Source organism: Phyllopteryx taeniolatus, chromosome 2 (assembly GCF_024500385.1).
Source record: "Phyllopteryx taeniolatus isolate TA_2022b chromosome 2, UOR_Ptae_1.2, whole genome shotgun sequence".
Lineage (NCBI taxonomy): Eukaryota > Metazoa > Chordata > Actinopteri > Syngnathiformes > Syngnathidae > Phyllopteryx > Phyllopteryx taeniolatus.
Window position 1 is genome coordinate 9270739 of NC_084503.1, and position 23167 is coordinate 9293905.

At 40.7% G+C, this 23167-nt stretch overlaps 1 protein-coding gene across 2 annotated transcripts in view; it reads left to right on the forward strand.

The window, feature by feature from the left end:
• Nucleotides 1-23167, forward strand: part of igdcc3 (immunoglobulin superfamily, DCC subclass, member 3) — an 81410-nt gene that overhangs the window by 17734 nt on the left and 40509 nt on the right. The window contains exon 1 of one of the 2 annotated variants that reach the window (XM_061759011.1): nt 16213-16593. The exons of the other annotated variant lie outside the window; for it this stretch is intronic. The gene's annotated coding sequence lies outside the window, so the exon portion shown is untranslated. Of the gene's footprint in view, nt 1-16212; nt 16594-23167 lie in introns of those variants that run through there. 2 annotated transcript variants of the gene reach the window in all.

Sequence of the window (23167 nt, forward strand, 5' to 3'; positions counted from 1 at the left end):
TTTATTACATATTGTAATTTTATGGTAGTTTGTTACCATACGCATTTTATCGTAAAAATTAGTGTAAAGTAAATGTTTCTCTAAGAGAGTGAATGTGAGCTTATTTGCTTCTTCTAAGCCTGTACAGTACTTTATACCAACAACTCTAGTAATAGTGCAACTGCAACCTCAACTGAAATTACTATGAATTTGTTTTAAAACAGATTAAAATTACTGTATAGATTTCAACTCTTGCGCTGAGTAGGCCTACTTTTATACAAACAAGAGTGAGAGCAAATATAGCTCTAATTTATGCCCTCATGGTAGCCTTTTTTCCCCACAAAAGACAGGAACAAGTGAACCCACCTTATGTTCCTTCACTTGTTTACACAGAACTTAGTCATGGCAGCAAAATGCCAACACAAGTATGTTAAGGGAGCCATCGTTCTGGAACTGAGGTATGTTCAACGTTGTCGGTAATATAAATGAGCCGCTTCGCCAAATTGCATGTCCCATTTACAAGTACAAAGACAAACAACAGCACTTATAGCCTACTACCATTGAATGTGACAACATCCTTTCGTTTTTTTCCGTGTGTGTTCAGTTAACCCAGAGTAGTGAGGTGCAATAGAGGCGTAACATTCCAAGCCTGAATGTCTTCCTCCAACGCCCATACAGATAGTGCTTTTGTTTTTTTCTTTTTACCTGCAAAGTACAATGAAACTCAATGGCCAACGGCTCTTACGAACAGCTGTATTCTTATTGTATTCATTTCCTAGTAATTCTGTTGCAATCACTAATGTACTCTCATTAACATTCTTAAACTATTTTTACGCCAACATCATTCAATACCTGATTGGCTTACTGTAGCATATTTTAAGCCTTTATAGAGAAGGGCAAAATTATATTAAAAAGTACTTCTCACCACTAAAACTACATTTCCGATACAGGTAAGACAGTTTTAGCCCCTTAAAATGTGATTGATAATTTTTCTTTTCAAATATAATGGTATTGAGAATGCTGTAGAGACACTGTGATGAAAAAATATATATATTATGCCTATTAGCTTTGCAAAGGGATGAGAATTGTTCCTGATGTCAAGAAATAACAGCAAATCCAACAATATTTGGCACAATGTTGTCAGGGTGCTTTCATCTTGAGAACTGCTGACAGGTCTTCAGCCATGCATGGGACACATGCGCACGTGGAAGGCCACAACAATTTTTAGTTTGCATGGTGCTAACTTCAAGGGTGAGCTACTTTATGTGGAACAGAATGGGAACCCATGGGACTCTAAAAATATCCACTGGTGCCCACACAAATCACTCGGCAAATCAAGCCACAAGTGTTGTTTTTGGCAGCCATTTTAGATTTAGTTTTAGTCCGAGTCTTTTTGGACGAAAATGTGTATTAGTTTTAGTCACATTTAAGTCATTTCTATATGTAATAGTTTTAGTTTTTTTTTTTTTTTTTAAGTTGTCTTTTTTACAAATTAATTCGGTCAATAAGTATTAGACATTGGGATGGAGGTTGACTTATTGTATCAAGTATTGCAGTTCATAAAAAGTGAATCATAACCCTTTTGCATATTAACCAGATTCTTTACCAGATTGATAATTCCAGCCTAGACTTTGCCATTGATGGTGATGCAATACTGCCATTTTGCACTTCATTGCTGCTGGGCAGAAATCTTGGGTCAACATAGTTCAATTTATATATTTTTTCATTAATGGATGCCCTAATTCATCATACAAGTGTGCCACACAAATATTGTGAAAATAGACCACCTACAAGTTCAAGACATTGTAAGATTGTAGACTGGCTATTTTCACCAATAATTACAATAATGGAGGAATGGTTTTAGGCATACAAGGCTTCCACCCAACAGCAAATAATGTCTGATCTAATAAGGTCAATGCATTACACAATGATAGTGGTTACAGTGGATGGAATCAGTGTTCATTATTACTCCAAAAAACAAGAACAAAAACATTCTTACTTTGTTGCTTTATTCCTGATAATATGTGCAAAAGTGCAATGACCATACACATGCCCTGTCTGTCTTTGACGTGCAAATATACTACCACTAAGTAATACAATAAATACAAATTTCAGAGGTACAATGAAGTTATATTTTAAACTATGAAACAAACTAAAACATATATTAAATGAATAAGACAACCGTTGAATACTGTAAACACTGTTTTGGATCTTTAAGACACATTTAAAAAGTAAAAACAATAACGTTTAACAACATGGATTAGAGTGGGGCTCCTACTTCAAGTGCAGTCTCACGATAATAAAACAATCAGAGGGGTGCTTCTAGTGTGTCACAACAAGTACAATCACAATGTAACAGTAACATGTCTATTTGTAGTACTAATAATAGTAACATTGTGAGTACAACTGTACTGACTACAAAAGTAGTCTACCAGCCTCAATTCAATTTTAGAAGGGCGCTTCTCTCTAATACTCTCTGTATTTCGCTGGCCATGACTCAGGTCACCTGTTACACTAAAGACTCCCTTTGGGAATGCTTGAGATGCAGGCATAGCCAGAAGATCTAAGACAATGGGTTTCAGGCTTGGGTAAAGAGACTCACCCCGTGCATCCCAAAATTCAAGGGCAGTCTCATGGTTTGTAGGCTGTGACAGCTGCCCCTTGAATCTCTAAATGTCCTTCTTGACACACATCTTTAAGAGGCAGGACTTGGATGGCCGACCCGCATTTGACTGGACTTTGAATCTCGGCGGCTTTCTCTGTGGCTCCTCTTTGGATTCTTCTCCTCCACCCTCTGGCTCCTCATCTTCAGCCTCCAGCTCCTGTACTACTTGTGGCACAGATTGAGCAATATAATCTACTGCTTTTCCCAAAAGTGCCTCAGCTTGCTCATCATCAATTTCAAGGAGTGCAGCTGCAGTGACGGGTGAAACTTAGATTCACTGTAATCAAGAAAGCAGCTCAACCGTTTGTCCATGTTTGCCTTCATTTTCTTTGCCAGTGAACATACGTCCTTGACGCCAGAACCCTGGGCATGGGGAAACTCAGACAGGCGTGAAGGCACTACCAGGGACAAAGACTGTGTATCACTCTGGGGCATCTGGGTATGCTCAGCGAAGCGGACGAGTAAACCTCTTAGAACAGTCAGCCTCTCCCAGTCCCTTGGCAGTAGATAGTCCCAACTCATCCCATCTGCACCCTCAACTACCGTGTCCGTGATTTGGAGAAGCCGTGATATCATCAGCTATGTGTTTGACCAGAGTTAGTTGACACAACTACAGCAGTCGCTCAGTTGCCACCGATGACTTGCAGAAGAGCTTGACAAGCATTCTAACTTTGCTCAGCAGTTGGTTGACACTTGCATCTTTCTGGATCATGTTCACCACGAGTTGCATTGTGTTTACAACACAGAGTGTCCTAGTCATATCTACAGTATGTCTCCAAACCTAGATAGAGAAGACAAAAATAAAGACAAAATGAAATACTTTATTAATTTTAAAGAGGAAATTCAATAAAATTGCCATTGCCACAATTGTAAAAAAGTGACTATAAGCTACCATAGCTCAATATGACTGATATACGCAAACTTAACAGCAAACTGTAAAACAGTTTTGGCACTGGGCTGCTCGTCTTCACCAACCACATGAGAGTCTTCGGTGTCACTTGTTTCGATGGATTCATCTTCAGAGTGAGCGGCATCATCCGGTTCATGAGTTTTGCACGTTGCCATCATGTTGCCGCGACCCTATATATATATATATATATATATATATATATACACATGTATATATATATATATATATATATATATATATATATATATATATATATATATATATATATATGTATGTATGTATATATATGTATATATATGTATGTATATATATATATATATATATATATATATATACATATATGTATATGTATATACATATATATATATATATATGTATATACATATATATATATGTATATGTATATATATATGTATATATATGTATATATATATATATATATATATATGCATGTATGTAAAAAAGTTGAAAATGCATCAAGTCAATGAAATAAAATCAATCATTGACACAATGTCCTTCTTCAGTAAGCTCTGTTTTGAAATTAAAAGTTGAAATTCAAGTTCAATGTTGGCATTGGACCATTGTCTGAAAGAGGGACTTTGTAAATAAAATGTGGTTTGGTCTGCTCGCCCCTCTGGACCACCCTTGCTATTCTCAAACAAACAAATGAAAAGGAGGCCTAAAATTCCTTTGGTCTGCTTTTAAGGCTCATGGGAGGAGCTCTTCAATATTAGAGTGCAAAGGTGAAAGAAGGAAGAGCAGAGGCCAAGTCGTTGGGTGCACAGGGCTGAGCAAATGCTGGAGTCTCACTTTACATCTGCAAAAGCAGTCTATGGTCAACGACTGGGTTTAAGTCTGTTTGTCTGTTCCAATATTTTGTCTTCACCTGAGTGATAGGTGGTTTGTCTACATGTTAGTATGTGACACCATTGCAATAATCCTTTCCTTTACATGGTATGGTCTCAACGTTTATGTAGATTCAGAATTAAGAAGAAACACATGAGGGTTGTCGTCAGTCAACAGGATACAACTTTAATTAAACACACAAGTCAGGAGAATGTCTGTGAATATTCTCATTCATCCAGGTCATTGAATTCTCAGGGCATGGAAACGATCGCAACTGGACTGTTCTGTTTGTCATAGAAGACGTTTCGCCTCTCCTCCGAGCAGGCTCCATCAGTTTATGCAACAAGGCTTAGTTAGGACGCATGAGCCAATGTTTGTGTGGAAACTCCATTCTAACAAAGCCTTGTTGCATGAACTGATTAAGCCTGCTCGGTTGAGAGGCGAAACGTCTTCTAAGCCAAACAGAACAGTCCAGTTGCGATTGAGTCAATGCGCTGAGAAAGTCATGAGAATGTGTGTCTCTTTTGCTTCAGTCCAGTACACTAAACACAACCTTTACGGGCAAATAATGCAGTTAAAAGCCTTTACTCAGCCAGCACCATCCACCAATAAAACAAAACACACATCTTTTTCTTTGGTAGGATTTTTGGTTGGATTGTTAAAATGTATAAAAGCGTAAGACAGATGGGAAGTGTGGTCTGAAGTCATATTTAATATATAGAGCTCCACATTTAAACTATTTAAATATTAATCTATTTAAATATTAAAACATCCTCAGAAACAATGATAATCTTAATCATAAACATATGCGACAATGCTACATCGATATACATATATTTTGTATGTATTTATATTTTTCTATAGATTTACATATATTCGTACCACTTCCATTTTTATAGTTTTGCTGCAATCTTTTTGCAATAACGCACAAGAGAAGATGAGACAGAAAAAGAGTTAATGTCCCACAAATCCCCTTTAGAAATTACTTGACCTGTAATCCCTTTTTTTTAATGGCAAGAAACATTTAGCATGTTCCATGGTGCACTCTGATTAATAATTTCTAGCGAGTGTGAGGATGCTGACATTCTTCATAAACAGGCACTCTGGAGGCAAATCATAGAAAACACATGACTAGAGAAATATGCCATTGCAAACTATACGTGCTCTGTCATTGAAAAAGAGGAAAACCTCACAAGCCATTAGATTTGTGCCCCCGCTTATTAATGTTGCCTCAGATGTGCTGATTACGGTCTGTTCCCAATTTTAAACTTGCTGTTTTGTTGAAATGTGTGGGGTTGTGAGTCCAGTTGTGTGTATTGTTAAAGGAGCGATCATTTAAGCAGCCACTCCTCTCTGTGCCTCAGCTGCCACTCTCTCCAATCTGTGTTTGTGTGTGTTGTTACCTCTGGGAGCAGAGAAGCACCTATTGTTGCTGGTGAACTATGGGGCAGCTGAGTGGCTGGGAACAGGCAGAGGCAGTCCGTGGTGGCTGCTATGTGAAGATGGCCTGAGCGTTTGTTCTCTAGACCAAATCAGCTCTCTGAGACTGAGGCCCCCTTTTGTTATCACTGACTCTGGGTGGGTGTGTTTCCCCTTGCACCCTTGCCCCCTCTCCTTCGCCCTCTGTTTCTGCATTGACTTAGAAATGGAAGGGTCAAAGGTTTTGAGGGGTACTGGTTGATGGAGAGGGGGAGTGTAGCTGGGAAATGGTGACCTTTGTGTGTGCACTTCCCCCCCCCCCCCTCCTTTTTTTACCCATTAGTTCTCCCCTCCTCCATCACTCAGCCTCCTCCTCATTCCCCAGTGGAGGCCCACTCTGTTCCCTGATGGCTCTTGGGCAGTGACAATGACCTTGGCATTGGCAGTGAATAAAGGTGGCCCAACCTGCCACAATAGTGCAACTTCAATCCTGACTCAAATAGGCTTAGAAGAAGCAAATCAGATCACATCCACTCTCTTAAGAGAAATATTTACTTTACACTCAAACATACAGTATTTTCTGTTTCTATCTCAGTCCAGCCAGAGATTTCTTCTAATATCGTTCTTTTCCTTATGTTCTATGTATGGTGTTTGGAGTAAGTTTTCGTCCATTTCCCATAAGTTTAAATATGATGATAATTAGTTGTTCAATTGTAGCATAACTCCCTCTTTTAATGGCACCTCGATGCTATTTGTAAAAATTGAGATGTAAATCCCAAATTACAAGTAGCAGTAAAGCAGACCTCTTTTTTTTTTACAAATGCCAAGCATCACGTTTGGCGGGTTCGTGGTGGTGGTGTGCAGTCATCATTTATTTGAATGAACCTTTACAATATGTAAAAAATGTAATACAAAAACAAAACAAAGATATGAGGTAGCAGGGATTTAAAAAAAACAAAACTATCATACAAAGGACAAAACAAGTGGTGGTGACAACTGGTACACAAAGTAACAAGTAAACACGGGGAACAGACTCACCACCACCACCATCACAGATGATAGGACATGCGACATTGGACACATGACGTACGACAATGGTCAAAGGAAGAGGGGATGGAAAATAAGCAACTAAATACAAACAGGCTGACGAGAGACAACGAGGCACCCCTGAATACGACATGAGCGGCTGGAGAGAGCTGATTGGTTGACACATGGGGTGCAGCGCAGACGAGACCTGGTGGAGACAAAGATACCAGCAGACATGGATGACAGGAAACCAAACCAAAACTAAATCACCACCAAGGAAATTAAAATGACCTGAACCAATGTTGTGTTAAACCACAAGATAAACAAACACAGATCATGAAACCAAGTTTACTTTGTAATCACTACAACTTCCTGTTTCTCTCCTCAGTGAAGGTAAATGCACGCACCAATTTCATTACCATGTAATTTTATCAGTGCTGATGTTTGAGGCTTCAGGAGGAAAATATGGCCTTCTTTCACACAGCCTTCCCATCAGAATGAAAACCTTGATCTGTACAGAAAACAATGATTTGACATGTGGTTCCACCGCTAATCACTTTGGTTACCAGATACTGTGTGCCAAGACCTTGTTTTGACAGGATGGCTAATTGCAATTCGTACACTAATCATGATGTGGTGGTTAAACAGCACCAGCCATTTGATGATGAGACTTACAAGCGAGCAGCCCAGTGCCAAATGAGCTGCCAACTATAAAGCTGGCCGGCCTCGATGAAAGTGAAGCAAAATAGATGAGGCATGTGCGGATGGTCTCGAATGAACTCTGGGCCCCTCTGGTTCTGGAGGCTGGACCTTGAACCAGGATGGAACATTCCATTCCAGCGCTTTGCGGTGACCTCCTGACCCCTGCAGCTTTGTTTCAAGGGCAGCTTACGACAGGTAGCCCGATGCGAAGCAACCGTGGTGGGCTTGCTTGAGGAAGCACGCTTCGGCTATTAGAGCATGTTGAAAAACTGCTCCCCTGACCCAATGCTTGGAAATTGTCTTCGTAACACCGCATATGCTTATCTTCATTTAAAAGCATTGATGTACTGTAGACAGGGTGTTCAAATGTAATAGTGACAATGCCTTATGGTCAGTGGGAGTTCATAAACAACGATGACATGTGGAGTCTATCGGTGAACACACAGTTTAAACACTGAAATCCCTGTGCAAGTGATCTAGTAGCAGATTTGAGGGTTAAAGGGAACCTGAAAAAAATGCTTATTTAATAATCAAATATAGGATTGGTGTCATTCATCAAACTGGAGACTTCAGTCTTTTTTATGAACAGGTCTTCTTGTCATGCGTTGGTAAGCCATACATTGCTGAACCATTTCATTGCCTTGCCGTGAAAAGAAGAAAAATTATGCTCATATAGCACGATTTGGTTTGACAAAAGAAGGTGTTATTTGTGAGTGAACAGGTAGTTCAGAAGGCAGATGGAAAGAGGTAATAATATGCGTTAATGTACAACAGTTCACAGGAGTGTTACGCAAGACCTGCGCTATCAAATTGTATTCAATACAAGAGCTGGATCAAAATTACTGTCTTTACCAAGATAACTATGTTCACTTTTTATAGAACAATAACAATATGTTTAATATTGTGGTTGTTATTTGCAGGGGCATTGAATAGCACTGCTTCATACTGAGATGTGATTCCAAAATATTTTCTTCAACAGGAGCAGGGCAACATATTAGAAACAGCTTTCAGTTTGGTGCAGTCCAATTCCTTCGACATCCAGAACAACAAACTGAAAGACAGACGGTGTGAAAACTGAACATCTGTGTAGAGGCAAATATTTTGATAGCTTTTGATTGTCCACGTACCTGCAGTACATCTCCTCAAAAACAGGAGAATAATTAGTTTTTATTTTGACGATTGCTCATGAATTACTGAGAGAAAAGAGTTATATTTTTCATATGACAAAATATTAGCCTAAATGCACCTGCATATTTAAAAAGGATAGTACAATAATCATCTATTAGTAATTATCTTCAAAATACTTCTGCTGCACCAGCAGCAACTGGAGTTTCATCCTCCTTTCAGATTCTTCAGGAAAATCAATAATTGTTCAACTGCTTGACAGCCAACCTTAGCCCACCTGCAATACACGACCTAATAACACATTTAGTATCACAATAAAATGGATCGCTGCGAAATAATGGCATGGATTTGAACATACACTGCTATATTTTTTTCGATGCTGAGGTTGTGCTCAATTTATGCAAATCCACAGCATCTCTTTGTATAATATTGTCTGATTGAACAGATACGCCTTCCTAACAAATGCACAGTCAATGCTTGCACACACACTGTAGGTAGGGAAAGACAAAAGACTCATTTATCACCTGCTGTCATGTAACACTAAGTAATTATGACAGGAACTACGTTTGCTTCTCTTCTCCTTTGCTCTTCTTCGTGGCTGCTTATTTTCCTTTGTGCACTGGTGTGACCAAGAGTATGTGTGGTGGGCATGGCCGAGAGTCACACGAGCACACAAAGAGTCAGGGGGGTTACTGACTGCATATTAACACGAGTTCATCGGGATTAGGCAATTTTGCGAGGGGTGGGGTGCATGGGCCATGGGATCACTGAGGGGCAGTAATAACCCGGGGACTGCAGTCTGCTGGAGAGGAGGGATGGATAAATGGAAAGCACTGATAAGAAAATACATTAAATGGAGACTAATATACAGGCAATATACTGATGTTACAAAACAAGGTGATACCAATTCCCGTTTGGTACAAATTCCTTCCAAATCCAGTTATTCCTTTCTCTGTGACAGAACTATTTGACAGTGTGATTTTGTTTTTTGCTTATTTTATCCTATGTTCATACTTAATCAGTAGGGTGCTGATAAATGTTGTTGTTGTTGTTTTTTTTGTTTTTTTTTTGCTTAGCCAAAGTACAAAAGAAAGAAAGTCAATGATTACTATAAAGCAGATTAATACATAACAGCCTGCCATATTAATCACAGATGCCTGGCAAATAACCCAACCTAGGGACACTGAGTATGATACAACAGAAGTTACAATAGAAGGCTAGCCTTTATTCATAATGATGATCAGAGCAACATAATCTGAGATGTTTGACCATTTTGTGTTTGTGCTAAGAACATAGAATTTACATAGAATTTGCAATTTAATTGCAAAGCTCTGAATTACCACAAGCAAGTACAACAAGCAGAGGTATAATAAGATTATTTTTTTTTGCATGCAATAATATTAGTAGCAGTTACATTCTTCATCATTGCACACTCTCTGTCCTCGACACTAGATCCCTCAATAGGTCCCTCTTTTTACTATGGGGTAATCCCCCACCCTCATCCCTACCAATGAACGCATCTCTGTTTGCCCCACACGTGATGTCACAGCGTTGCCTGGGATTGTGATTAATGGCCGCTATTCAGCCTGAAAAATTCCCTTGAGTGGTTGCCAGTTGGCTTACTCAGAGACGAAACTCATTACTGCTGTCAGTTGAGCTGATGGAGCAGGGCGGGTATGAGTGATTGAATGTGTGTGCATGCATGCAAGGAGGAGAGAAACTCATTTTTGTGCATGTCCGTCCACCTTTGCCATCAGGTGTGAATAAGTCTGTCCATGTGTTCTGGGTTGATTCAAAAAGTGACAGTGCGTCGCGGGCCTCGTAATGAAGAAAATCTGTCTGAAACAAATACACTTGCCTGATTGTCTGATACACTTACACAGACAACCGTTTTTAATTGATAATCTGAGTTATCCAAGATGCTTTATGACTATGTGCTATCTTTACATGTGTGTTTGCAATTTATGGACAATTGCTTGTCTTGTCTTGCTGCATAGGTCTATAATCCCGGCGCCGTCATACTGGTTGCCGGAGACTTCAGTGTTGCTCCTTTCTCTCATCTACTAACAGCTTCACACAACATGTGCAATAAGAGGGAATACAACTCTCCACCTCCTCTATACTAGATGCCGATGTAAAGGCGTGCGGGCGGTGGTCCGGTGTCCGTGCCCCTCCCCTTGGGAATGGTCGGTGCTTCAGTCAGGCTCGGGACCTCCCTGGGTCCTGGGTGGTCGGTGGCATCCCCCTGGTTGGCTCATCTGCTGGACGGGCTCGTTAACTTGCCCCCCGGTCATTGTCGGTCATTTTCTCATCTTTCTCCGTCTTTAACTCAACTCTCTCTCTCTCTCTCTCTCACTTACAGATCATCAGATTGGCCATATGTCACACAGTGACAGTCTGTACCGCTATGGTTGCATAATACTGTCCTTGTCACGGGTTAAAAAAAAAAACAAGCCACACATTTGACGGTACTCATAACTAAAAGAGACACTTCGCAGCCCGCCGGGCTAACGTTATGTTCGTAAAGTAGACTAACGTTCAGCTCACTGATTTGCGCTACGTTAACCTTACCGCTGTCTCTAGAGTCCTGCGACGTGGCGCCATTCTCGGCGGAGAGAAAGGTCTGCGTTACAACAAACGGGTGCTCGCCTTCCATTTCACTATGAAATGCTACCACACTTTCGCCATTTGTCTTTTTTCTCTTCTCAATTCGGGATCGCGTTTTGCAACTGTTGTGTTCCTGCTCCTCAACCGAAAAGCTTCACTTCCGCATCCACACATCGGTGATGTAAGCGCCTTGTGTCATATAAGCCCTTGCCTGCTTCCATCTTCGTGACCGTCTCTGTGGTAAAACTGATGTGGAGCTTTGCTTTTCAATGTGTTTTTGATCTGCAAAATGCGAATTTAGACCCGCAAACTGCGATGCGAGACCGCTTCTTAATTTGATCATTTTTGTGCGTACCTGTGGTGTTCTGCATATTTCTCGATACTCAAATAACAGGTTCAGTCGAGTAAAAAGACTGCCTGTTGAAATGGCGATGATACACTTTAGATTGCTGGGTTCAAAAGATGTTAATACATTTGAAGGTAACGGAAGGGTTAAACGAGGATAACCTCCACATTTCTGCACTGGCCGCTGTCTGAAATGATTTTCCTTATTCATTGATCAACATACAGTATATCTAATATATATTCCGATTTACAGTATATGTTTTTAAATGTGTTTTTGTTTTGTTTCGGTTTGTATACGTCATGAATCAGTGTATTTCAGTGATGTCAGTCTCGAATTTATGATTGATTCATCAGATTTTTCTGCACGTTTTGAAGAGGCTTTTCTTCAATCTGAGGATATTCAATTTCTTCCCTTTTTTTTCCTCCTTACGCTGCCATAACACATCCGAAATTTGTCACCTGACCCATTTAGGGTGGTGTACCAGTCAAAATTGAAAATTTTTATTTTCACAAGGACACATTTTTTTGATACACCTCTTGTATCGGATCTCATTAAACTGTGAGAGTATATCTAATATTTTGGCCAGTGAGTGTATGTGACATATACTGTATGTATGATATGATTTGCATTTCAGCTGCTTCAGCTGTCGTGATTGGCATCGTTGTTTCAGCTGGTTGCAGTCAACTCTCATGTATCTGCATACCATGCAGACTGTCGCTGTGTTGTATTTGTGTCTGACCCTTTTTGGAATCTCTCCATCTCCAGTTGTGACAGTCAATTCACTCTGTTGATGGTTAGGGGCACCAGCTGGTTTTCTGTCCATCTCCTCAGTTGGCACACATGCTTCGTATAATCTACAGAGTTTAGGTTCACCACCTCATCTGAGTCAGCCTTTCTTGGAGCCTGCAAGCTTAAGACTGAATAACGTTACTATTGCATATTCAGTAACAATCTGATGAATTCTAAGATCTTACATTTTTGCACAACTGCATTAAAAAAAATAATCAAAAAATCAGAGCGAATTTGGGAGCACTCAAGGACCCCGACATACAGATCAATTCCCATAGGGAACCACACAGCTGAGGAACAGTGGACCTCCATCCTTTGACAATTACCAGGGGCAGATGAGGGGGGCTGAGATGCAGAAAGGCTGAGATTTACACAGCCGTTTCAGGCATTTGTGGGGGCCTGTTTTCAGCGTTCTGTAAGACGCAGTGGAGCGTACGGGTCCGTCCCGCCCTGCGTCGTTTACATATCCCATGGGAGTGCCAGATGTGGGATCATTCTTTCAGCCTCTTTCAAACTCCGGATGATGCGCACAATAAAAAAATGAAACCCACACATTTTATCAGGTGCATTTTTCCAAATTTGTATTGGATAAAATGTACCTTCTGTTTGCCCAAAATGACAAAAGAAACAGTGACCCAAAAGGAAAGACTCTTCAAGTGAGATCTATTCTGCCCCCATCAGAACTGCCTTACAACCCAACAGTTGTCCTCTAATGAGGGGGAAGTAATCAGTGTTATACCAAGGAGAATTGTGATGCCGAATGTGTTTCCAGGTTGTTATTCACAACCGCGACCATCTGCAGACCTCACTTATTCCTGACTTCACAAAACAAGAGCCGTTGTCAATGAAAAGAAGAATGTTATGGCATTTTTATTTAAATACCAGCAATATTTAATCCAAGAGTCTCTGAACGTTTTCAAATATTGCAAGCCCCTCGAGTCACAACAGGAATGGGATAAAGCATTTTTATTATTATTATTATTTTTTTTTTTTGTAGGGAATGTTCAGTCAGTGAGCTAAATAAAAGGCATGCATGTAATTTATGTGGATAAGAGCTCATATAGAGTATGCAGGTAGGATGATGGAAGTGCCATCTCATTTGAATTCTAAAGCAGGCAGTTGCAATGCTGAGGTATTGGCAATATTAATTACAACGTTATAGTTATGTGGCCTATTCGAATTGTAGTTAATGGCGTTGTGAAGATTTTACATCTTTCCAGCTATACTCATGTGAGAAATGCAGTTATTTCTTTTTTATCATCACACTTTAAAAATACAAAGGGAATTATGAAGACAAAAAAATGTAATTCATATTTGACAATAACTTGCTAGTCTTAATGACACTAGTAAATGAAAATTGTAGCTTGTGACTCAACAACCGCTTCCTCTCCACAAGATTTTATACAGCTTCAAAAAAGGAACATGGCAGTCTATGGCACACATGTAGCATCTTAAGACGGTAATTTGGCAGAGGGACAAACTAAGTAGGGGGTGAGTTAAGATGAGATCAAATTCTTTCAAGTAGAGGATTCCAGGCTTCACTAATAGGAGAGTATGCACTGAGCTGTCTTTATCTCCAAATCCGCTTGTTTCATGCGCTTTCACATCCAGAATGGAGGGAACACTGAAAAGAGTGCCAGAAATTGAAAACTATCTTAAGATACTGTATGTGTTCTTAACATCCAACAATGAAAACATTATTTTCAAAGCGGCACTCACGTTTGTCCTTGCCAACGAGTAGTTTTTCTGCATGGCGATTTTCCAGTGTTAAGCATGGAGAATCTTGATAAGAATTGACTCAATGTTATTGTTATTGTTGCAGCGCCTGTGGGTGTGTCCACAGAGGATATGCCTCAGAAGCCCCATAAGATGCTCACTGATGCTGAGCACAGACAGAAAAAGGCTTTCGCCCGCTGCATTTTGAAGCAGGGAGTGTCTTTGTTCAACAGCACACAAAACATTTGACAGGGTTTGTGGCTCACTTGAGTTGCAGGAGACAGATAGATAGATAGATAGATAGATAGATAGATAGATAGATAGATAGATAGATAGATAGATAGATAGATAGATAGATAGATAGATAGATAGATAGATAGATAGATAGATAGATAGATAGATAGATAGATAGATAGATAGATAGATAGATAGATAGATAGATAGATAGATAGATAGATAGATAGATAGATAGATGTGTCTCCGTTTGAGCCATTTCTCTGGCTATCATGGGAGCATATTTGAAGTTGTATAATAATAATACTGTTTTAAACTCGGTTAGTCCTTTAATGATACAAAAGATCCTCTCTTTATTGTTCTCGTCCAACAAATCAAATTCCCTTTGTTCCCTGCATGTGAGAAAACCTTTTTTCTATTCCCCCCCACCACCAAGAAAATCGACAAAATTGACACCAACAATGACTAAAACTGTCTGATAATTCAAACTAAAAGCTTTTTTTTTTTTTTAATATCAGTGAACACACACAGGCACACACACACAGGCACGCACACAGAGCCCGTCTTGCTCGTCTCTAATCTTACCGAAGTTGTGACTGGGAATCATTTAAATAATCCCTTAATTTTCAGCATCTGTTATGCTTTAATGCTTCTCTCTTTAATTAGGCCTGCAAGCTGCAGTAAGTGGAGGAGGCTTAGTGGAGAGATTTGGGGCTACCATGGCAGGGCAGGGTGCAGGGCTAGGGGTGCTGCAGTGGGAGGAGCAGCGGCCGGATGGACAATGGGGTGCGGTGTGTATTGGAGGGGGCTTGAGGAGGTCCTGGAGAAAGGGGTGTGATGGAGGCACAGGGGAGGCCCGGTCTTTGTCCCTGGGATGGAGATGTGGCAGGGTGGTGAGCAGGGTGACTAAACTGTACCTTTCCCATCCTTGTGTAAACATAATAGCTTTCATTTGCTTCCTTCAATTACTTTGCTACTAATTCATGCTGGCTGGCTTCATCTGTCAACGGATATAATCCACACTGTGTAATTATGCTGCTTGAGTGTTTCTTCCATTTCAGCCTTCCTGGCAGGTAATACCTTTTTGTTTTGCTGTGGCAGATCACCTCCCTTAAAAAAATGACGACACAATGGCAGATGTCCAAGCTGTGTTGATGTTGAATTTGTGAATAATATTTTTTGTTTTAAATCCTGCCATTTCAAAAGGTTGACGCCCCTCTGGAAGAGGCTGGTGGCAGAGACGCGAAGACCATTTGTCATCCGCAGTGACTGTAAACTGGACAGTTATAAAATGAAAACCAATCAATACATGTAGAGCGTGCAGTGAAGACCATGCTGCGCTCAACAAGACTAAAAGGCTGACATCAGATGACAACTTTTGCATTCCTATTTTTTCACTGCTGTGGTGAGAAGGGAAATTAGTGGAGAATTTGACAATTTTGGTATGGTTCTCAAAGGAGCACCCGAGGTTGTTGCTTGGTGCTCATTTTTTTCCTGACCCACCAAACTTAATGGATGAACTTATAAAGACTGACACTATGGGACCACGCAATCAGCTGATTTGGCGCAGTTGTCCTCTGTCTTTTTGCACCACAGACTGGTTTCACATAAAGGCATACTTTAAAGGACCGTCGTAGCCGCTGCGCAGTGAGACCTAAACGCCCACGAAGCTCACTTGCCACCGTCGCCACCCTGCGAGTGGTGCCGTGTACGTGGGATTTTCTCCTGAGGCCACCGCTTGCAGCTGAGCTCAACAGAACTGAGAAATGAACAAATTCATGAAGAGATTTCATTCAGTGGCAGCACAGTGGCCGACTGGTTAGCACGTTTGCCTCACAGTTCTGAGGACCCGGATTTAAATCCGGCCTCGCCTGTGTGGAGTTTGCATGTTCTCCCTCTCCCTCTGGGTTTTCTCCGGGCACTCCGGTTTCCTCCCACATCCCAAAAACATGCATGGTAGGTTGATTGAAGACTCTAAATTGTCCGTAGGTATGAATGTGTGTGCGAATGGCTGTTTGTTTATATGTTCTTGTCATGGGTGTGTGTTATGGTTGGTGTCTTCCCCCTGTCTCCTACACACCTGCTCCTGAGAGCATCTTCTCCACCTGTGCCTCGTTCAGCCTAATTACCCCTTGCATTTAACCTCGTGTCTCATTCTTTCTGGTCGCCAGTTCGTTGTACCTTGTTGTCACGTTCCAGCATTCCTTGTTTCCACGTCACCGACTCATAGTAAGCCTAGACCCTGTTCCGATTATTGACCTTGCCTTTTTGCCTCACGTTTTTTGGATACTGTTGCCTTTTCGGATTGCCTGCCTGTGTACCGACCTCTGACCTGTCTTTTTGAAACTGTCCATTTGAATTGGAGTCGTGCATTTTGGGTCCTGTCCTTTGTTCCGTTCGTGACAGTTGTCAGAAAAACAGCAGACATTAACATTTGGGTCTATTGAATTTTCTGCAAGAAATCTAATTTATCGTATTCTCGACAGTATTTCCTTATCTTGTTTCACGTTCTTAAGTTTGTTGCGTAATATATTCATGGTTGTATTTGTTAATCTAGCTTTTTATCAATGGAGTGACGTCATGTCCAACATGCAACAACTGTCATCATGGCCAGCAACTGTTTGATGTTTTCCAAGCAAATCTCTATTTAGTTTGCAGACTGACATTTTTAGACTGTTCAAAGGGGCATTGTGAAGGTGAATAAAAGGTATAGCGGTTGAGAAAAACATTCACAGAGTATCACATCGCTCACAGCTGTGCCACACACAATGGGGCAGCATGACATTAGGTCATCAAATAGAAAAAGCAATCCTCTGCAGAAAATTATATTGCTGTCTGAAGGTGACGTATATGGAAAGGTGAATGCAATCCTGCTCATCTGCTGTCACCAGAAGATAGTTTTGGCTTTTCTAAGGTGTGCTGTAATTAATGTGATACAACAGGGTGCCTGCACAGCAATACATTTCGAGAATTGGACATTAAATGTTGTCTTCGCTAATATGAAAAAGCAGCAATGATAAGCTCTGGGTATCTTTGACAAAAACACAGAGAACAACAAGGTATGCTGCAGAGTTATTTGCAGTTATCTTGTACCAGCAGGTTGGAGGTTGCATGCACATTCATCAGGGCATATCCCGAGAGCGATCATCTGCTGTGGTACTTGTATCATATCAGAGGATCAGATTTATCAATACATTGTTCCTGCTTCCATCAGATGGCTCAGATATTGTAAGAATCATCATTCATTCATAACATGGTTTCCATTCATCATTAAAATAAATTGTTTGATTACATAAACAGTATTTGAATTTCTTAATGAACAGCACACAATGCCATTTTTGACAGCTGTTTCAACATTTCACTGGTGTTGGGTGAAATCCTCCCATCTCCAAAACCATCACTTTTCAGGAATCCCAAAAATGTCATGCTTGTTGAGCCACTGAAGTTGCATCGTCAACGAGAGCAAGTCATTTTCAACACTTTAGATAGGTCAATAGTTTGTAAAAATAACCGACCCACGTGGGGACTGACTCCCTCCAAAAAATATTAAATTGACCAATTTGGACATTCCAAAAAAATCCCCTAAATCTTTAACGACATTGTGTTGTAGCTGGCCCGCGACCCTAGTGAGGAGAAGCGGCTCAGAAAATGGATGGATGGATGTTGTAGCTGTGCAAAACACAGACGTTATCCATCCAATCATTTTCTATACCAATTGTCCTCAGTAGGGTCACGGCTGAGCTGGAGCCTATACCAAATGACTGGGTGAAAGGGCACATAACCATTCACACCAAGGTTAATTTAGTCTTAATTTAACCTATCATGCATGTTTTTGTAATGTGGGAGGGAGCCAGAGTACCCAGAAAAAAACAATGCAAGCATGAGGAGAGCCTGCAAACTCCCTACAGGAAGGCCGGAACCTGGATTCAAACCCCCAACCTCAGAAACATCACTTTCAACTGTCGGCAAATAAATTAGCACGCAAAAGGATTCCATCCATCCATTTTCTACCGCTTATCCGAGGTCAGGTCGCGGGGGCAGTAGAAATAGCAGGGACGCCCAGTCTTCCCTCTCCCCAGCCACTTCCTCCACCTCTTCCGAGGGGATCCCGAGGCGTTCCCAGGGCAGCCGAGAGTTGTAGTCTCTCCAGCGTGTCCTGGGTCGTCACCAGGGTCTCCTCCCGGTGGGACGTGCCCGGAACACCTCACCGGGGCAGCGCCCGGGAGGCATCCAAATCAGATGCCCCAGCCACCTCATCTGGCTCCTTTCGATGTGGAGGAGCAGCGGCTCTACTCTGAGATCCTCCCGGATGACCGAACTTCTCACCCTATCTCTATGGGAGAGCCCGGGCACCCTGCGGAGGAAACTCATTTCGGCCGCTTGTATCCGGGATCTTGTTCTTTCGGTCACAACCCACAGCTCGTGACTAGAGGTGAGGGTAGGAACAAAAGGATTCATGCTCAGTAAAAACTGAACATGAATCCTGAATGAAATGAAAGGGCCCAGCCTTTCATTGACTTGTTTTGTGGAATAAAGGATAAAAAAAGGTTAAGGTTTTTTGACTGATAACTCTGCTGCCAACCCTTTCACCTCCTGAAGAGAACCTTAATAGCATCCATCAATCCCTCCCACATTACAAAAACATGCATGTTAGGTTAAATGAAGACTAAATTAACCTTGGTGTGAATGGTTATGTGCCCTTTCACCAAGTCATTTGGTATAGGCTCCAGCTCAGCCGTGACCCTACTGAGGATAATTGGTATAGAAAATGATTGGATGGATAACGTCTTTGTTTTGCACAGCTACAACATCCATCCATCCATTTTCTGAGCCGCTTCTCCTCACTAGGGTCGCGGGCGTGCCGGAGCCCATCCCAGCTGTCATCGGGCAGGAGGCGGGGCACAGCCTGAACTGGCCGCCAGCCAATCGCAGGGCACACAGAAACAAACAACCACTCGCACTCACAGTCATGCCTACGGGCAATTTAGAGTCTCCAATTAATGCATGTTTTTGGGATGTGGGAGGAAACCGGAGTGTCCGGAGAAAACCCACGCAGGAACGGGGAGAACATGCAAACTCCACACAGGCGGGGCCGGGGATTGATCCCGGGTCCTCAGAACTGTGAGGCTGACGCTCTAACCAGTCAGCCACCGTGCAAGACTTGAAAAGTCTGAGTACATTTTCAACAGGGATTTTACTTTAGCCCCATTGTTCTGATGTACATCTAGGTATCTGCCATCAGGGTCAAAGTTACACCTGTGCAGATCACCTGATACTCTTTTGCAATTCAAGTACCGTCTCTGGACGGTATTGATATGGTATATTGTTAAAGGAGGGAATGAGTGTGTGTCACAAAAAGACACAGACCACACGTTCTGCTCTTATCTGTTATCATAGGTGATAAGGATCACACACTAAGAAACTGCAGCTTGATCAGCCAGGCTCAAATGCTGCATGAGGGCAGGGTAGGGGGCGGAGGGGCTAGTACGGCCCAGAGACAAAATATCACCTCTGCATTAAAATGCCATCTCTACCACAGATCCTGCTATTTCTGGGACCCCCATTCAAAAGCTTTTGAAGTGTGAGCGTCCTGCACCAGAAGAGCATGGTGAAACATCTCCATTATTTACTAGCTTCATCTCTGTTTTACTGTCTTACCAAGATAGGGGACAGGGAGGGTAGAGCAGTCATCCCTGCTACTGTCTGAAACAACATGCACTTAATGATATCACAGGCTTGAGCGGACTCGTGGGGGTGGGGCATACAAACGGTTAAAATGATGGTGATGGTCTTGGCGTGGGGGGGATGAATGACTATGTTAGGTAGGGTGAGGACATTATAACGTTCAATAATTGGCTGAAGATTTATTGTGGAGCTTCAGGTTGGGATTAGTGCTGTATTGTATCAGATGTCATCATTAATTCTGTAGCATCCACATGTGATCATAGCTTCTAAAAAATATATGTAGCAATGACTTCACAAATGATCTTCACACATACGCACAAAAATCTTACTTACTTCTGGTACAAGTGTAAAAATCAGTAAACACAGTAACGCATGAAAATAATTAAATAACTATACATGTATCTTTATTTTGGATATTATTAATTTGTTATTTTAGATTATAAGTAAAGACACGTATGGTGAAGTTTACTGCTTAGAATGAGTTTTCTTACCTGTGGTGAATTATTTTTTTTAAAAACCCTTGTTTAGGTTGATGGGATTAAAAAAAAATAAAAAAATAAAAAAAACAGAAAAGACCAAAACACATTGAGTTAATCGTTTGCTGCCGTCTGAACAGAGCAGTCGTTAGGTATGCTCAGTCTCACCCAAAAAAAGCAAATGAAAAAGAAAACAAATACCCAAAATGGATTATTTGATGCAGAGGTAGGCTGCCTTCTTGGTTGGTATGCTGACATCTCATGTAGCAACAGTACAAGCTATTCATTTGATTTGGACAGAGATTACAATATTTTCAGATTGTCTGACGTGGTCTTTGTGATGTATGCAAAATAATATACTCCCATGAAAAAGTATTTGTTCTCTTCAAATTCATATTTCCCTACTTTAAGATTATTGAACAAATATAAATATGAGACAAAGATAACCCAAGTAAACATAAAACGCAGTTTTTAAAGAGTGATTTTATGTATTAATAAAAAATAAACTATTCAAAGCTACCTAGCCTTGTGTGAAAAAGTAATTACCGGCCTTGTTAAATCAGGAATTAATTGTGGCTAATCACATATTTGGGAAAGCTGAGGTCATTTTCACTGACCACACCCAAGTCTGATTACCTGTTCAATCAAGAAACCATTTTAATAGAATTTGTCTGACAAAATGAAGCCGGCCAGAAGATCTCAAAACCCAAGAAATTCAAGAATAGATGAGAACTAAAGTAATTCACATATATCAGTCTGAAAAGGGTTCCAAAGCCATTTCTAAAGCTTTAGGACTCCAGTGAACCATGGTGAGAGCCATTATCCACAAACGGAGAAGACATGGAACAGTGGTGAACCTTCCTAGGGATGGGTAGCCTACAAAGATTACCCCGAGAGAACAACAATGACTCATTCAGGAGGCCACAAAGGAACTCAGGACAACTTCTAAAGAACTGCAGGCCTCCCTTGCCTCAGTTAAGGTCAGTGTTTATGACTCAACAATAAAGAAGAGACTGGGCAAAATGGGATCCATGGCAGAGTTCCAAGGCAAAAACCACTGCTGACCAAGAAGAACATAAAGGCTTGTCTTACTTTTGTAAAAATAAATAAATAAAATAACATCTGAATGATTCCTAAGACTTTTGGGAGAATATCTGGCATACATGTAACACAGCATTTTAATAAAAGAACATCATACCAACAGTCAAACATATTGGCGGTAGTGTGGTGGTCTGGGGCTGCTTTCATACTTAAGGACTTGGAGAACTTGCTGTGATTGATGGGACCATGAATTCTGCTCTTTACCAAAAATTTGTGAAGAAGAATGTTCGGCCATCATTTAGTGACCGCAAGCTGAAGCGCACTAAGGTTCTAAACCAAGACAACCACCAAATCCAAAACACACTGGCTTTAAATAAATAAATAAGGTTTTGGAGCGTCAGGACGATTTAAATCATCATTATCATTGGCGCCATATGAAAAAACAATAATTCACAGACAGGTCGCCGCTATTTGATTTCTTCATTACATAAATTTGAGTTGTCCATAAGAATAAAATGAGTGGGTACACTATTCCAACTTTCTCTACTTACGAAGCAATGGTGTGAAGTTGATGGATAGAGAAAATTAGCAGTATTGACAGTGCTTTTACCGTGACCTTGGCTCTCAAATCCAATAATTACTAAAAGTAAACCTACGCTTTATTGCTGCTTTTCATTTATTGTATTGAAGGAAGTTTCCGCCTGTTATTTGGAATTCTTGGAACAGTTCATCACGGGTCCTAAAAACATTATCGTAAAATAGTTGTTTTAGGTAGTCAATTCCATGTGGTTCCCATGTGCTAAAATGAAGGCGTATATTATTAATTTCGAAATCTGGATTATGACAGATTGGGGAGAGCATACTGGGAGCTAATTGAGACCCTGTAGATTCTAAACGTTGCCACCAAATCATTAAGATGGAAGCGATTATTGTGTTCTTGAAGCATTTATGGCGTTTAAGACTTAAGTGGGAGTTTTGGGAGTTTGCTGATGTTGCAGTCTATTTGTTCCAATTCTAGCCAAGACTAATACTCCTCACTGTGGTGCAACCTTTTGATGAGGTACTGTAATTGGTTATCTTAAAAATAGTGTTTAAAGTTGGGAGCATTTAGGCCTCCCTCCTGTTTACTTTTCTGAAGACTGGCTAGACTAATTCTATTTTTTGAATAATAATGTATTCCATCAGAATCTAATGTTTGAAACCATTTAAATGTGGGTTTAAATGGAATCATTGCGAATAAATAATTTATTTGAGGTAAGGTTTTCATTTTTATTGTGGCTATACTTCCCAGTCGTGATATAGGCAAGTTACTCCAGCGTCTTAAATCAGATGAGATTTTTTCCAGAAGTGGTGTATAATTTAGATTGGTTAGCTCTGTGAGTTTTGACAAAATATTAATACCTAAATACTTAATGTTTCCTATAGGAATAGGGTAATCTGGGATTTGATCTGCAGGAGTCCATGAGTTTGCTATTATTGGGAGTATTGTTGATTTTGTCCAGTTGATAGAGTAATCTGATATTTGTGAAAATGTTTTAATGAGATTGAAGACTGCCTGAAGAGAATACTTGGGCTACTGTAAATAAAGAAGAATACCATCA